At 44.6% G+C, this 16,055-nt stretch overlaps 1 protein-coding gene across 1 annotated transcript in view; it reads left to right on the top strand.

Moving 5' to 3' along the window:
* The first annotated feature begins 9,138 nt into the window (after positions 1 to 9,138).
* Positions 9,139 to 16,055, top strand: part of Frs2 (fibroblast growth factor receptor substrate 2) — an 86,897-nt gene continuing 79,980 nt past the window's right edge. The window contains exon 1 of the mRNA XM_052753423.1: positions 9,139 to 9,310. The gene's annotated coding sequence lies outside the window, so the exon portion shown is untranslated. The remainder of the gene's footprint in view (positions 9,311 to 16,055) is intronic.

Genomic DNA, 16,055 nt, shown 5'->3' with positions numbered 1-16,055 from the left:
CAAGAAAGGAAAATGCTAAAATCTTAAAAACAATTTTTGGGAGGTCCTGTTCTTCTAGGGCTTTAAGCACATATGTTGTAAGCACATACATTGCCTGCATATTGGGTTTTGTTTCTAGGAATGTAAGAGATCTGATAAGGGCCCAGTCTTAATACGGTATAACAAACCATCTGCCATGGTCACATCTGTGGAGAGGAAGGAGCCAGGGAATTGGGGTCACTAGTGGTAAAGAGGTACTTTCATGTTTTACCCCCATCCTCATCATATACAACCCAAACGTTGTCATTTATTACAAAAAAAAAAACGGCAATTATAAATGGAAATGAAATGGTTTGCTGTTTCTTGTGCAGTCTGCATTTAACACTGAAGGGCTTGGACTATGTTTGGTAAATGCTAACTAACATGGTAGTCTTGAGGATAGCTTAAATCATTCTTCAAGTTGAGGGTATTGACTTTACTTTCGCATCCATTCAATAGCCTGGGCTGGATTACTGTCCATCCTAAGTTTCCTCATGCATGGGGTCTAGCTGCTGCCATCACTGCATTCACTGAGTAGACCTCGGGATGGATCCTCCTAGTGTCATTTTGTTAAACTCTCACAAAGACACAGTTGGGCATCATCAGTTACCATTTCATAGAGTTCACGAAACAGGCCATGGGCTGGGGAGGTGGCTCAGTGGTAAGGGTGCTTGCTGCCGAGCCTGAGGGGTCGGAGTTCTGTCCCTGAGGGTCCGTGTGTGGATGGAAGAGCACTAACTCTCTCAAGCTGTCCTTTGACTTCCTCATGTGCACCGTGACGCAATGCATACCTCCAACAAACTAATAAATAAAGGCGATTTAAAAATAAGAGAATCAGGCCCGAGAAGTTTGTCTCGTACAAGCTGGTCTCATGACTAGAAAGTATTGGGGCTAAACAATCTCCCTGTGGCAGTCTGTCTTCGTGTTCTGCATAAAAAGAAGGAGCGAATGGAACTGGTCTGTGGTTTAAGATTTTGATTTTATTTCATCTTTGGCATACACACTTTTGTCTAATTGGGAGGTAACTAAACAGCCAGCATCTGGGGCTGGCTGATGTGCTGGTTGAAAATTACTATTATTATAAGGATGATTATTATAGTATTTAGTAATTATGCAGTGCTTTATACTTCAAAGACCTGTGCTTTATAATCCTTTATTAGCTATGTCTCAAAACATCTCTATGATATAAGGATGCTGAGGCCGAGTAAGATGGGCAACCATTTTTTAAAATAAAGTGAAAAATATGTATTATGTATGTGTTTGTGTGTGTGTGTGTGTGTGTGTGTGTGTGTGTGTGTGTGGCAGGAGGGAGTGTGTATGTGTCAGAGGACAACCCACATACCATGTGGGTTCCAGTTATCAACCACAGGTCACTAGGCAAGCACGCTTTCCCACTGAGTCATCTTGCTGGTTCCTGGGCCACCACTTTGATTTAAAAATAATAATAATAATAATAATAATAATAATAATAATAATAATAATAGAGTGGGGGTGGAATGTAACCTCTTCATTCTTCACATTCATTTAAATAACTCAGTCCTGGTAACAAGAGAGTCAATTAATTTAACCCCTTTAAAGAACAGAGTAAGTTCTAATACTTTTTCTTAATAGCTAATTAAAAATAAAATGTGAAATATGATAAAAAAAAAATTGATGCCCACTCCCTTTGAGGTTATTTTTGAGGTTTTGCTACATTTGTGTCAAGGTGACATTTTTGCTCAAATGCACTCTTACTGTCTCCCATTTTCCCACCCCAGCACAATTTGACTACAGATACAGCTTCCGGTATCAATCATGTATTGTGTTAGTTTGCATCCATCCAGAGTGAGGAAAAAACTTTATCCACTACAGGCCGAGGACTCAGTGATAACTTTTGATAAAAAAACAAACTTCACACAAGTATCGTATGAGAAGCTCAGAAAAAACTCAGATGCCTGGCAGTTTGTACACTTCAGAATGAAGATGATAAACAGGTCAGTATGTTGTGGGGAGCAGAGAGAAGATGAGAAGGATCTTGTGGGTTTACTACAGATTCCTCTAAAAGGCCTAGAAAAGATAGGCACATTCTTCCATAAATCAAGTGTCTTTCAGGTGGGAGGCAGTCACGGCTATGTCACATGGGAAAGGCTCGATAAATATTAGTTTAGTGGTTAGGACCGTGTCTCTGGAGACAGATTGTCTGTGTTCTAATCCTGGCTCTGTCTCCCGATATCTACCTTAACCAGCTGTGCGGCTGTTTCTGTGGCTGTTTCTCTGTTCAGAACAAAGGGGACAGAAAGATCAGATCTCAACCTCACAGAGTTGCTTCCAAGTATCTGATACTGTCTTTTCTCTTCCCAAACAGTTGACAACTGGTATCTACAACTCCTTTAAGTTGTTGGTGGTAGGTGATCTGGGCATGCAACTCAGTTGTTCCAGTATTTACCTAACGTGCTTCTAAAACCCTGCCTGCCATCCTTCCATCTCCAGCACCTTATAAACTGGTGGCTCAGGGCATCCTCTGCTGCATAGTGAATTCAAGGCCAGCCTGGGCTACTCATTTTGTTAAAACAACAACAACAGAACCCATTGGTGTTGACTACATAATTTGTTGTCTATACTTGCCTTTTGGGGACTCTCATGATCTACTCTCCAAGAAAATACTTTTAAACGCTTTCAAAGTACGTTCAAATAAATAATTATGATGAGGTTCTATACTCGTTTTGTTAAAATTTATGTTCTCTTCTCCCCCAGCGGCCACAGACTTAGTGTCGACATGTAGATTTTACTTGGGAGGGAGAAGAACTCATTAACCTTGACAAAGAAGGTAGAGGCATCTGAACCAAAGACAATGGTGCCTTGTGCCAAATGTTTGCCAGAGTATGTTAAATTTCAAGAGTTGCCAGGAAAAAAAAATTTGAAACAGGGTGGGTCTTGAACCCCTGACCTTCCTGCCTCTTCTTTCCAAGTTCTGAGATTATAGGCATGCACCAGCACTCTTGTGCTCTTAAAAAAAACTTTAATGGGGTCCTGAGGAGTCAAACCCAGGGATTTAAAAAAAATCATTTATTTAAATTTATTTTATGTGCATCGGTGTGTGAAAGTGTCAGACTGCCTGGAACCAGAGTTACAGACAGTTGTGAGCTACCATGTGGGTACTGGGAATTAAACCTAGGTCCTCTGGAAGAACAGTCAGGGCTCCTAATCACTGAGCCATCTCTCTAGACCCAAAGCCAGGGATTTATATAGGCAAGCACTCTACAAACTAAGCTAAATCCCAGTCTCAATTTTAAAGCTTTGGATTTATAAAGCTGGAGAGATGGCTCAGCAGTCGAGAGCCTATATGGTTCTTTTGCTGAGCATGGTGGTGGATGTCTTTAATTCTAGCACTTGAGAGGCAGAGACAGGAAAGTTCTATGAATTTGGGGCCAGCCTGGTCTACACAGTCAGTCCACAGTCCAGCCAAGCCAGCTAGTAAGACACAGTGAGACACTGTCTCAAAGACAAAACAAGAGGCAGGACAGGAGAGAACTCTGTGGTTAAGAGCACGGGTTGCTCTTCCAGAGGACCTGGGTTCAATTCCCAGCGCTCTCGGCAGCTCACAACCGTTGGTAACTCCAGTTCCAGGGTGCCTGATGCCTTCTGCTGGCCTTTGGACTGCATGCACATGGTGCACAGACATACATGGAGGCTAAACACTCATACACATAAAAACAAACAATAAAAAAAAAATTCACAGCTGAGCGCTGGTGGTGCACACCTTTAATACCAGTACTTGGGAGGTAGAGGCTGGAGGATCTCTGAGTTCAAGGCCAGCCTGGTCTACAAAGAGAGTTCCAGGACAGAAAGGACTAAACAGAGAAACTGTCTTGAAACCTCCCCTGCCCCCCCCAAAAAAACAACAAACTCACAAATAATAAAAACTACTACTACTCCCACCAGCAACAACAAACAAGACCACATGCTGCCCCCAAGTGTTCCTAGTACCAACAGTGGGTGACTCACAATCAAAAGAAACTTAAGTCCCTGACCTCCACAGAAAGCTGCTCTCACAAGTATATATACTCACACGCAGACACCCGCCTACACACGTAATTAAAAATAAAATACATCTTGGGGCTGGAGAAATGGCTCAACAGTTAGGAGCAAAGAACGCTCTTAGCGAGGATTTGGGTTCAGTTCCCTGCACATACATGGTGGCTCACAACCATCGATAAGTCCAGTTTCAGGGGGGGATCCCGTTCCCCTCTTCTGACTTCTGTGGGCACAGACAAAGCATTCATATACATAAAATAAATCTAAAGACAATTCCAAAAAGAGGGGAAAAAAATCTTTACAAAAAAAGAAAGCAAGCTTTGTGTTTGCTTATTTTTTGGTACAAAACTATGGGACAAACGCATTCTAGAGCCGATTTTCAAATCTTTATACTACACTTAAACACAGAGAGTGTACCTAGCGCTACTACCTAAAGCAGTGCTTTTCAAGCGCTTGTGCCAAAGAAGGGATAAAAGTTGAGGAAGACAAGGTGCGCTCATCTTCACATTTAAAAAACTCTACTCAGGCGAAGCGACACTCCTCTGTGATCCCAACCCTTGGGAGGTGGAGGCAGGAGGATTCAGAACTAGAAGTTAGCCCGGAGCTACTCAGCAAGCTCCTGTCTCAAAAGAAAACATTTGAAACAGCTCTTGAGTTTGGGAAGATTTGACGGTATCCGAGAGGGCCGTGCAAAATGCCATGGTGAAGTGTGGAGCCTAAGACTTAAGCTGGGTGGTAAAGGAGCAGGCCTGTGTTAAAACAAACAAGGCCCAGACAAAGAACCTTATTATCTCAGGGCCTGGCAAAGGGTGAACACAGAAGTGCACAGCTCTTTGTGTTTAACCAACTGCCTTAGTGGGTCTGGGGATCGCCGCTTAGCAGAGGCAGGGGCCTTGCCTTGCAGAGTTCCTCGAGGCATGGGGTCTGTGTGACTGGTACCCCCTGGAGCAACGTTCATGCTGTATTCTTTGTGAACAGCACCTCCTGGGATGGCGGAACCTGGCTATTAAGTTCGTAAAGATGGCCTGGAGTCTGGCCTGAGATAAAGATTAAGCACTAAATCCTCCCACATAATAAAATAACAGGAATTTTAAGTCTTCCTGGGGGGGAGGTGGAGGCAGGAGGGTGGAGGGGTGCTTGGAATGGAAAGGAGAAAAAATGGTTTAGATTAAAAGTGCTTTTTGAATGAGGGTGGGCTAGCATTTGGTAACAGAGCGGAATCTGTAAACCTTGTAAGAAATTCCTGTCATTTAAATGACACATTTGGCAGGGTGGCAGGGGATAAAACCCAGGGTCTTGGGCATGTTAAGCACACTGTCATTGAGCCATACCCCAGGTCCTTGATTTTTAGTCAGGGGCTCACTATATAGGTCAGGCTGTCTTCAAACTTGTAACTGCCTCCACTTGCTAGAAGACACTGGATTCCAAGCACATGTGTGAACTTCTGTGCCCTGTCCTCTGTGTAGTTTTAAAAACACACACAGAAGATCCTCTGTCGCCGGGTGGTGGTGGCATGTGCCTTTAATCCCAGCACTCGGGAGGCAGAGGCAGGAGGATCTCTGTGAGTTCGAGGCCAGCCTAATCTACAGAGCGAGTTCCAGGACAGCCGAGGACAGCCGAGGCTACGTAGAGAAACCCTGCCTCGGGAAAAACCTAAACCAAACCCAAAACAACAACAACAAAAGATCCTCTGTCACCTTCTTTATCCTTTAGGAGAGGAGACTCTGGCAAATGAATTTAAACAACTATTTTTTTTGGGGGGTGGGGCACTCTTCTATATGAACCAAGGGAAGAAGCAGCAAAAACCTCAATGCCTAGGCTCACAAACGCGATGCGTGTCTAAACGCACAAGACCATAACTTGTTAGAGTCTTTTTACTGTTTTTCTCCAAAGAGCTAAAAGCACTTTTATTTCCTCATTTACTTTGACATTCTACTGTGGGAAGGGCAGATTTACGATAACATTATTTATAGACGGAGAAATTGGAAATAGAGATGAAATCGCTTACTCAACGCTGCATAGCTGGGGTGGCGGGAGCCACTGGAATTTGGTTCTCCCGGGCTCCAGCCACAAAATGGAAAGAGCATGCGCTTTGGAATTAGAGGGATCTTTGAGCAATCCTGTTTCGACCCCGTAACAAGAATGTGGCCTTAAGTCAATTGCTTCACCTCAGTCTCAGCTAGTCTCATTTGTAAAAGTAAGACCGTAAAAACCCCACAGCACAGTGAAGATTAATTTAGAAAATGCAGGTAAAGCCTCAACACCGAGCAGTCCTCAAGTAAGATTTGTTTCCAACCCCGCAACCCAGAATTATCTGGTTCAATTTCAGTACAGATCAAAAGGAATCCTCCATTAAAACTCATTTTCCCCGACCTCATCTCTTGTCGAGAGAAAAAAAAATGAATAAGAAATGTTCCAAAATGTCATTTAATTAACGGGAAGACTTTTTTTTTTTTTTTTTTTTGCTGACTAGGAATGTAGCTCAGTGGCATTTGTTTCCAATGGGCTGAGAGACACACTTCAATCCTCATCACTACAAAACAAATACTAATCCTCTCCTCCCAACAACAAAACAATCCCATGCTGTAGATTTACCAAAGAATTAAACAAAGAATACGTGAAAGGCAGGCTTCTAGAGTACTGCAGTTCTTTAACTGGAGGGCTTATCGGAATGCCCTGGTTGGGGAGGCGGGGTACTCCAAACAAAGATCGTCAGGTCTTATCCTAAAGTTACAGCTTTACGAGGTCTGGGGCGGGGCTTGGTAATTTGCATCTTTAACAAGTCCGCAGGTGATGCTGAGCGGCTAGACCCGCACACACCTTGAGAAGCACTATCCTGGGTGAGTGAAAGGTTGGGGACGGGGCCAGCAATTCCTTTAACAAGCCCTCCAGCTGACGGCCATGCACTTTCACGCTTAAGAACTGCTTGGCAAGGCGGTGAAAAGCTCGAGAATACAGATTCACTTTTAAATCCAGGCTACAGCGCTTACCAGTTAGTTGAGAGTCTGTGATTGAGGATTCCTCCCTTTAGGTCTCTAGGCCTTGGGGCATGTGTGTGTGTGTGTGTGTGTGTGCGCGCCTGGGATTGGGGGTGGGGTGGGGATGGTAATGGCTGGAGACAATTTAAGTTTTATCCATGCAGGCTGTTTTTTGTTTGTTTTTGTTTTTGTTTTTCGAGACAGGGTTTCTCTGCATAGCTTTGCGCCTGTCCTGGAACTCACTCGGTAGCCCGGGCTGGCCTGGAACTCACAGAGATCCGCCTGGCTCTGCCTCCCAAGTGCTGGGATTGAAGGGGTGCACCACCATCGCCTGGCTTAGGCTCTGTTTTTTGCTTCACTCTACTAGGAGGCATGGAAGGCTGCTTGAACTTGGGAATTATGGAAGCATTTACAAACATTTCTGCAATTACATAAAACACAAGGCAGTATTTTAAATACAGCACTTGTGATGGGATTGTTTGCATCTTAAGTTTGTAATAAGGGGTTTTCTTTTACCCTGTCTTTCTGTTTTAAGACTCTTCCCTGAAGTACTTAACAGACTATGAATTCTTAGTCTTCTCTCTCTCTCTCTCTCTCTCTCTCTCTCTCTCTCTCTCTCTCTCTCTCTCTCTCTCTCTCTCTCTCTCTCTCTCCCTCCCTCCCTCCCTCCCCCCCCTCTCTGTCTCTGTCTCTCTCTCTCTGACAAGACTCTTGCTACATAGTCCTGGCTGGTTTTGGAACTCATTATAAAGCCTACACTGGTCCCATACTCTGTATTCCTGCCTCATCCTTTAGACTGCCTGAATACAGACACAAGGTATCTCTTAGACTACAGCGAATACAGACACAAGGTATCTCTTAGACTACAGCGAATACAGACACAAAATATCTCTTAGACTACAGGGAATATGGACACAAGGTATCTCTTAGACTACAGGGAATACAGACACAAGTTATCTCTTAGACTACAGGGAATACAGACACAAGGTATCTCTTAGACTACAGCGAATACAAATACAAGGTATCTCACTAGGCTTGAGCCCCTTTTTCTTTCTTTTTTTCCTTCCTGTGGGATCTAGCTTCAGACAGAAAACCTGCCTCCACTATTTGATGCTTTTCTGATTTTGTGGCCAAGGAAATCTTTTAAGATCGTCCCTCTTTCCCTCTCCTGGCGTCTGACTCTGTGGGTTCTCTCTCATACTGTCTTTGGTCAGAGCTTCAAAATCCCAGATCTTCTCTAGTGTCTGTTACTGGTTAGGTGTGAGAATCGTGGACTTAGTCCTAGGTACTCTGAAATGTTTACCATGCATTAATTATTTTTAACTTCTACAAGCCAGAGATGAACACTACACACACACACACACACACACACACACACACACACACGTTTAAAAAGGTTAACTAACTCTTCTACAATCCAGAGATGAACAACACACACGCACACACACACACACACATAGTTTTAAAAGGTTAACTAACTCATCAAGGTGAAAAGTAAAATAACAGGATCCAGGCACTAACATTCCAGAGCCCCTTATCTCGGCCTTCATTGAAGGTGCAAAGGATGACCGATACAGGGGAATCGAGTTTGGCTCCTGCCTTTGAATCATTTGAAAAGTCTTGTTTGGGGGCGGATGAGAGTTCTACACATACCACACACTGAAATAAAACCAAGAGCCAGCATCTGTGGTCAAGTTTGGTACCTGGCCGGTTTCCTTCTCCGTAAGATGTAGAGAAGAGCACCGGTTTCCCGGAGTCTGAAGGTTATTAAACTAGTTAACGCGGCCGAGGCGCATTAAAACACACCATCTGAGCCTTGATGAATGTCAACTGCCCTTTTAAGCGAGACAGAAGCCAGCGGGGCTAACAGCGCCCGGACAGTCGGCCAGCCGGGTGACTGCACTGGGGCTCGGCTAAACCAGATTCTCCGAGCCTTCCCTAGAATTAGGTGGCTGGTGGGGAACAACCCTAACAGCCTGGGGGCCGCGGGGCCACCAAGGGTTAGCAAGGAGCCCGGGGGCGGGGCCGCGGGGCGCCAGGCTCCGAGGCTCCGCCCCGCCCGGGAGGCCTGGCAGCTCCAGCCCGGGAGCAGTTCCGGTGCCAAAACCCCGCCCTCCCCCCCGCTCCCCCGGAAGTGCTTGTCTAGGCTTCGGGCAGGAGAGAGGCCTTGTAGACACGGCCGCCGAAGCTCCGTCGGCTCCGGAGTCGCGGGGGGTCGGGTCGCGCGGAGAGAGTGCGGAGCTCCGCGGCCGCCGCCCCGCGCGCCCTCGCAGCGCCCTCGCAGCGCCCTGGCGCCGACGGTGAGTAGCCGGGGCAAAGCTGTGAGCCGGCCTGCGCCGGGCGGGCGCCCTCGGACCCCGCTGTCCCGCTGCAGGTTCAGCTGTCGGGGTCCGGGGAAGGGGGTCGTCGAGCAGCCGGGGAGCGCGCGCGGCCCGCCGGGGCCGGGAAAGAGGCGCGCTGCGGGGCCGCGGAGTGGGCGGGGCGCGGCGCGGCAGGAGCGGGTTCCCGGAGCGGCGACCGCGGAGGGGGACTCCGGTGGAGCGGGGCCGGGCCGCCCGCGCTGCGACCCCCTCTCTCTCTCTCTCTCTGCTCGGGCAAATGGGCTCGGCGCCCTCCGCGGTGGGGGGTCTGTGCGCCCGGGCTCCGGGGAAGCCGGGACCGCCAGAGCGCACTGGACATCAGTGCCCGACTTTCGTCGCCTCTTGGGTCTGTCCCCCCTCCCGGCTCAGCAATTATCCTGTGTCCCAGGGGTGTAGTCTCAGTCCCAGGGTGGGGCGATGCCTGTGTGGATGCTGGCGATCTTGTGCGGGGCTTTTCATCCCCGATCTGCGTCAGGGTCGCCTGGGTTCGATTTGGACTCGGCTTGAAACTGCCTGGGTCTGGATGTCTGCGTAGGGTCACTGAGCAGGAGCGTTCCTCGGAGGGTCTTGACTCAACTTGAAAGCTGAAACTGTTGAAAGTCGCTTCTTATAAAACAAAGATTGGAGGAGAGTCGTAGACTCAGATGAGTTTTTCCCGTTTTCTTGCTGACGTTAAAAAAAAAAAAAAAGGTGCTGATTCTCTTAATCAGTTTTACGAATTCCTGTGCTCAACCGAAGTCACAGTTGTAAGAGTTCAGTCGGGACGTTGCACAAGTTGACTGCAGAGAGCTGGAGAATGGTATCCTTTTCTACCCCAGATTTGTTTACTTTCATACTTGGAACTGTCATTTCTTGATCTTAAAAAAAAAAAAAATCCTCAGTTTCTCCTCAGAGGTTCTTTGTATAGTCCAGCTGTTGTTGCAACGCGGCGGAGGTTCCCACAGCTGGCCAGAGGTGTGTGTGTGTGTGTGTTGATTTAAACGTACGAAGGGTTTAGCTCGAATAAACTATGAATTTCCTAGAGAAGAAAATCTTGTAGGTACTGTTAGTAAACGGAGTTTAGGTGATTAAACTGCCGGTGAAAGGTTTGTAGGAAATACTGGAGATATTTTGCATTTTCATTACGTTTTAAATTATAATCAGAAAGTTCATTTGTTGCAAATGACGTGTGTTGCTTCAGTGTCAAGTATATGTAAGTCATTTTCATCAAACCAGTGACATCGGCTCTTCTCTTATGCTTAGATTAGGATCTATACTGATTGTTTTTGTCTTGTCTGTCTCTCTCTCTTTCTTATATTTATGTCATTCTCTACCACCGGAAAGGAAAGGTAATAACATGAATAAGGGGAATAGTTTGAAGTGACTAGTACCATGAACATGCAAAAGAAAAATTATTTCACTAAAACAGTTTCTCTGTGTAATGCCAGATGTTCATGTTGGGTGTCTTCTTATATTTCTCTTTGCTTTTATTATTATTGTTGTTGTTATTGTTATTATTATTATTTTGAGACAGGGTGTCTCTGAGCCTGGAGCTTGGAGTTTTGGCTGGGCTGCCTGGCCAGCAAGTCCCAGGGGTCCTCCTGTGTTTTCTCGGTGTCCCCCAATCTCCGTCCAAGGATTACAGACATGCTGCAGGACTTGGTTTTTATGAGGGTGCTGTGGATCCCAGTTCAGGTCCTTTACCTGTAAGCCATCTCTCCAGCTCCCCAAATCTATGCCAAGGTTATTGATATTAAACAGATAGAGGGGGGTGTGTTTTTTAAGTGTGTAGGGAAAATGTGAGTAAAGCTAAGTTGCACAGTGTTTAGATTTGGATAGAAACGGTGCCTTCTTGTATACCTACGTTGGAAGTACTCGATTATTCAGAGCCTAGGATTGGGATGTTGCAATTAGAGTCTGGAAAATGAGTCAAGTTAGATTTGGTTATGGATTTGTACTTGGGTGCGATGTATTTTAAAGGGGAAAATTATGGGAGTTATAAAAGCCAAAAAAGGAAATTGGTGAAAATCAGATGCTTTCAGGCACTGTAACCTTTAACTGTTGCTCAAGTCAATTCAAATGGTACCGAGCATTTTCTGTGTCAGGCTCTTTTAGGGAACCATGTAGGGACAAATCAAGGCAAAACCATTATGACTTAAGACTCATGTTTTGATAATTTTCCAAGGTGTGTTGAAATCATGAAGAACTGAATTGCACTGTCTAGGAATACTAAATCTCCTTTGAATTGGGACTTAATTTAGAGGGAGGTGTTGAGTGCTTCGTGAAAAATACTGTGCCAGGCACTCTAAGTCACAGAGATTAAGGTTGGTCTTTAGAAGTTGGGTCTAGTAGGAGATGTAAGGTTTTTGTTCGACAGTTCATAGTGTAGACGAATGTCTGGCTGGATGTGGTGGCGTGCTTGTGGGGAGGCAAAGGAAGCAGAGGGAGATGATGGTAGCTGCTAGGCAGAGCGACCCTGCTCACAACAAATGAAGACCCTCTGAAGACAGAAAGATGTGTGCAAATACTTAACCATGTGAGTGGGTTTATCTAAAGTTTGGGGTTGTACAAAAGGAAAAATGTTTGTTTTAGCTTAAAGCATCATGGAAAACTGTAGAGACATGCTAACACTCAAGGGTAGTCAGTGCTATTATTTATTAGGCACTTAGTTCTATCACTGCTATGCTGTCTCAGCAGGAGAGCAGCTTCTTTCTGTGCCGACAGGGTCTCACTGTGTAGGCGTCTCTCATAGTCTGGATACTGAGTCTCAGTATGCTCAGTAACTTCCCTTAGAGTTGTGTGGCTAGCATAATTGTCTCTATCTGAAGCCAGATCTGCCATGTGGGAAAGTTGGTACTTCCCAATAAACTTGTATTATTTTTATTTATTTGATTTAATTTTTGAGACAGGATCTCCTGTGTCTTAAGTAGGCCTAAGGCTCACTTTGCAGTTAAGTATGACCTTGAACTTCTGATCCAAAGTCTCCACCTCTGTGTTTGGGATTACAGGCATGTTCCACTGTACCCTGCTCTTAAACTGGCAGTCTTAAATTATTTGGTGACTGATGGTTAAACTCTTCTAAAACAAACATTCAGGAGTTAGGATCTGGTGGATAAAGAAGGCCTTCCAAATTAAGAGAATGACAGTTTTGGAGATGAGAAGGCTCATGATGTAGAGAAAAGTTGGTATGGATGTAGAGAAAAGATGACCTGGATGGTTTATTTTGGAATTAGAGATGAAGTCTGAATTTAAGTTGAGGCTGGATTGTGGAGCATGTTTAGATGCTGTATTTAGAAGTTCAGCATTTGGAAGAAAACGAAAAGTGTGTACCTGTGATAGTTTAGTGTGCAGAATGATGTATTATGGCAAGCTACTAATGCACTGCTGTGCATACTGGGAGTGATGGTGGTGGATGAGAACAAAGGTTCAGCAGAGCCTAGCACTGATCAGTAGGTGGTAGGGGTCCTGGTAGGAAAGGTTAGAGGAGGCCGCAAGTGAAAGTTACACTTTCTAACTGGATCATATTGATGGTGGTCCTGTTCCTAGGGATATGAGCAATGAGTTGTGTAATTAGGTTTCATTGTTTTAAGATGGGGTAAAGCCCCACATTCATAGCCCTGCCTTTATCTCCAGAGAAGCTGAGATTCCCAGTGTGTGCTCCCAGGCCTGGCTTGCCTGATTTTAACATACTTACCTGCTGGGACTGCTTAGAGGCTTTTGGAAATGTAGGTTTGCAGTTCAAGAGAGAGGTCAGAGCTAGACATATATTAAACATAAATATAGGGAAAACAAATAGATTGTTCAGATAGATACACTAGTTGAGTCTGTGTGAGGAAATAGAAGTGTGTAGAGGGGAAATAAAACCAAAGCAAAAACAGCAAAGCCAACCCTGTGTTTAAACGGCATCTGTTTAAAACAGAAAGGAAAAACACTAAGTAGACTATTTTATGCAGTGGGTAAGGAATTTGATAATCTGTGTAGTTTCCTTGAACTATAAATTCAGGTGGAGTAGAAAAAAATCTGTTATTAAAATTCCAGTTGAGGGTGTTGAGATGACTCAGCAGGTAAAGGTGCTAGCTAACGAGTCTGATGACCCGAGTTCTATTCCTGGCACCCACATGGTAGAAGGAAAGATCTCTGATCTCCACATGCTGGCCATGGTGACACGCACACACGCGCACACACACACACACACACACACACACACACACACACACACACACATACGCACACACGCGCGCGCGCGCGCGCGCACACACACACACACACACACCAAACAAACAAACAAATCTAATTTTAAAAAATCTAAAAATCCAGTGGGCCATGGAGGTGCACACCCATAATCTCAGCACTCAGGAGGCAGACAGATCTTTGTGAATTCCAGGCCAGCCAGGGCTACAGAGTGAGTCCCTGTCTCAAAAACAACAGTAACAGAAACCCAAAAAGCAAAAATAAAAGAATCCATTTGAGGCAGGCTGAGGATGTAGTTTAGTTGGTAGAATTTTACTTGAGGCCCTGGACTGTAGGTTAGATCAGGTGTGTGCCTATCTATAGCTCCAGCACTCAAGAGGTGAAGTCAGGAGGGTCAGAAGTTCAAGGTCATCCTCAGCTACACTGGGGTTGAAGCCAGCCCAGGCTACCTGAGATCTAGTCTCCAAAACAAACACCCCTCCCAACTGCCCCCAAAACAAACAAATAACAACAAAATCAAGAAATAAAACTTCCTTGACTTTGCTAGCAAGAATACTGCTTTATGATTGTTCTGTTTTCACAGAGATCAGACTCTCAGACTCACTGGTTTGGAGTGTCAGGCTGATTACCTCAGAGTCAAATTTGGTTGCTTCCTTTGGGCTTGTCTGGTGAATGATATGTGAGGAGTTGGTGGCAATTGATGTAGTATTTCTTTCTTTCCTTTTTTTTTTTTTTTTTTATAATGTGTATGACTTATTTTTATTTCAATATTAGGAACCTCTGATATTCAAAGACATTACTCGTACTTCTCATGACAGTGACTGTTAACATTGCATTTTGTAAAAAATGGTATTTATATATATTTTCCCTCTAGCTCTTTTATAAATACCCTTTTTATTTTGTGGTGTCTGATCAAACCTGTGACTTCAGGCCATCTATCTCAGACAAGTGATGTACCACCAAGCTCCATTCCCAGCCCAATGGAAGTACTTTTGATTAACATGAATAATTTTATTCAAATGCTGATTACCATACATAAAAAATTAAGATACTCATATCTGTCACATAATATATGTGAAGATTGTTTTACTTTGAAAATTTTAAGAGCTATAAATTTGTGGGGTTTCATGTCCTTTGCTTTTTAGATAGTTAAATAGGAAGAAATTGTATTTTAACCTGTAAAACATTGTTTGCAGAATGAGGCTCAGGGTTGTAACTTTTTAAAGGCAAGTTTGTTTTTAGTCAGAGTTGCTGTAGAAGTATTTCTTTGTTTCTTAAGAATTAATACCTTCCCTTTGCTTTTCAAGATTGTTTTTCGCTGCATCCCAGGCACTAGGGGACGACATCTAAAGGGTTCTGTGGCAGTGTTGTTGGAGCCAGGAGGCTTGTGTGTGCTTTGTCTGGGTGCTTGGTTTAGTTTCAGTGAGCTTGGTATTAATGGGGCAAAGGTCAGGAGTTCCATTTAGTTTTAGACTGAGTAATGGCCAAGGGTACACCTCTCACTCCCACCAGCTGTCTCGGAAATGCCTTGGTTGTCATTGGTCACAGAAGGGGCTGGATCAAAGTGAGGCTTCATGCAACTGGGAAAGTTGAGCTTGATGATTGGGAATTGACTCTGGGATATACAAATCTGAGTTAAAATTCTTGACCTGAGACTTTAGGAGAGTCCCCAAACTTCCTCCAGGCTTCCATTTCTTGTTATTGGAGAGGTTAATACTTGTTTTCAGCATGTTCTACAGCTAACTTCTTTGCTCAGGGGCCCTAGCTCATTAGGCCTATGCTTCTCCTACACTGTCATCCTGTGACACCCTTGTCGGTTGCTGTGTGGAATGAGAATGTAGTCTGCTTTTTATAAGGCTAAATCTATTGACTTTAAAAGATAATCTTTTCCCCCTAAAATTAACATATACCAATTTTGAAGGGAATGCGTTAGTTTTTTGATGAAATAGTAATGATCATATAGTTTGTTTTTCTTTTCAGGTTGCTTATCATATATATATATAGTATAGGTTGGTCTTGAACCCTCTACTAGCCAAGATTGCCCTTCTGCTTCATCTCTCCACTGTTTACATCATGGGAATGTGCCGCTATTCCTGGCTGAAGTGTGTGTGTGTGTGTGTGTGTGTGTGTGTGTGTGTGTGTGTGTGTGTGTGTGCGCGCGCACGTGTTTGTTTGTTCTTGGCAGAATGAGAACTGGCAGTGCTACGCTGGTCTCTCTACCCCTTTTAAAAGATTGTGGTCATGTGAAATCTGTAAGTCTTGGCTTAGGTAGTATTTGAAGTGGTGGAGAGAAGCGTTCATCTTATGTATTTATGCACATTCAAGCTAGGTTCAGGCTCCCTTCTGCCCGCATCCCATGTAGGAGCTCATGATGATTCTGAATACGGTGGAACATTCTGCCCTGTCACAATCAGTACTTCCAGCACACTTCAAGGAGCAGTGCAGACTGTTTTCAGGTGTTTCTTAGGTTCCCAGGAGAAAAGTGGTGAGCTGGTGGGATGGGGTGCTACTTTAA

Source organism: Peromyscus californicus, unplaced genomic scaffold (genome assembly GCF_007827085.1).
Source record: "Peromyscus californicus insignis strain IS unplaced genomic scaffold, ASM782708v3 Scaffold_24__1_contigs__length_46423439, whole genome shotgun sequence".
Lineage (NCBI taxonomy): Eukaryota > Metazoa > Chordata > Mammalia > Rodentia > Cricetidae > Peromyscus > Peromyscus californicus.
This window is presented reverse-complemented; position numbering and strand designations above follow the sequence as displayed.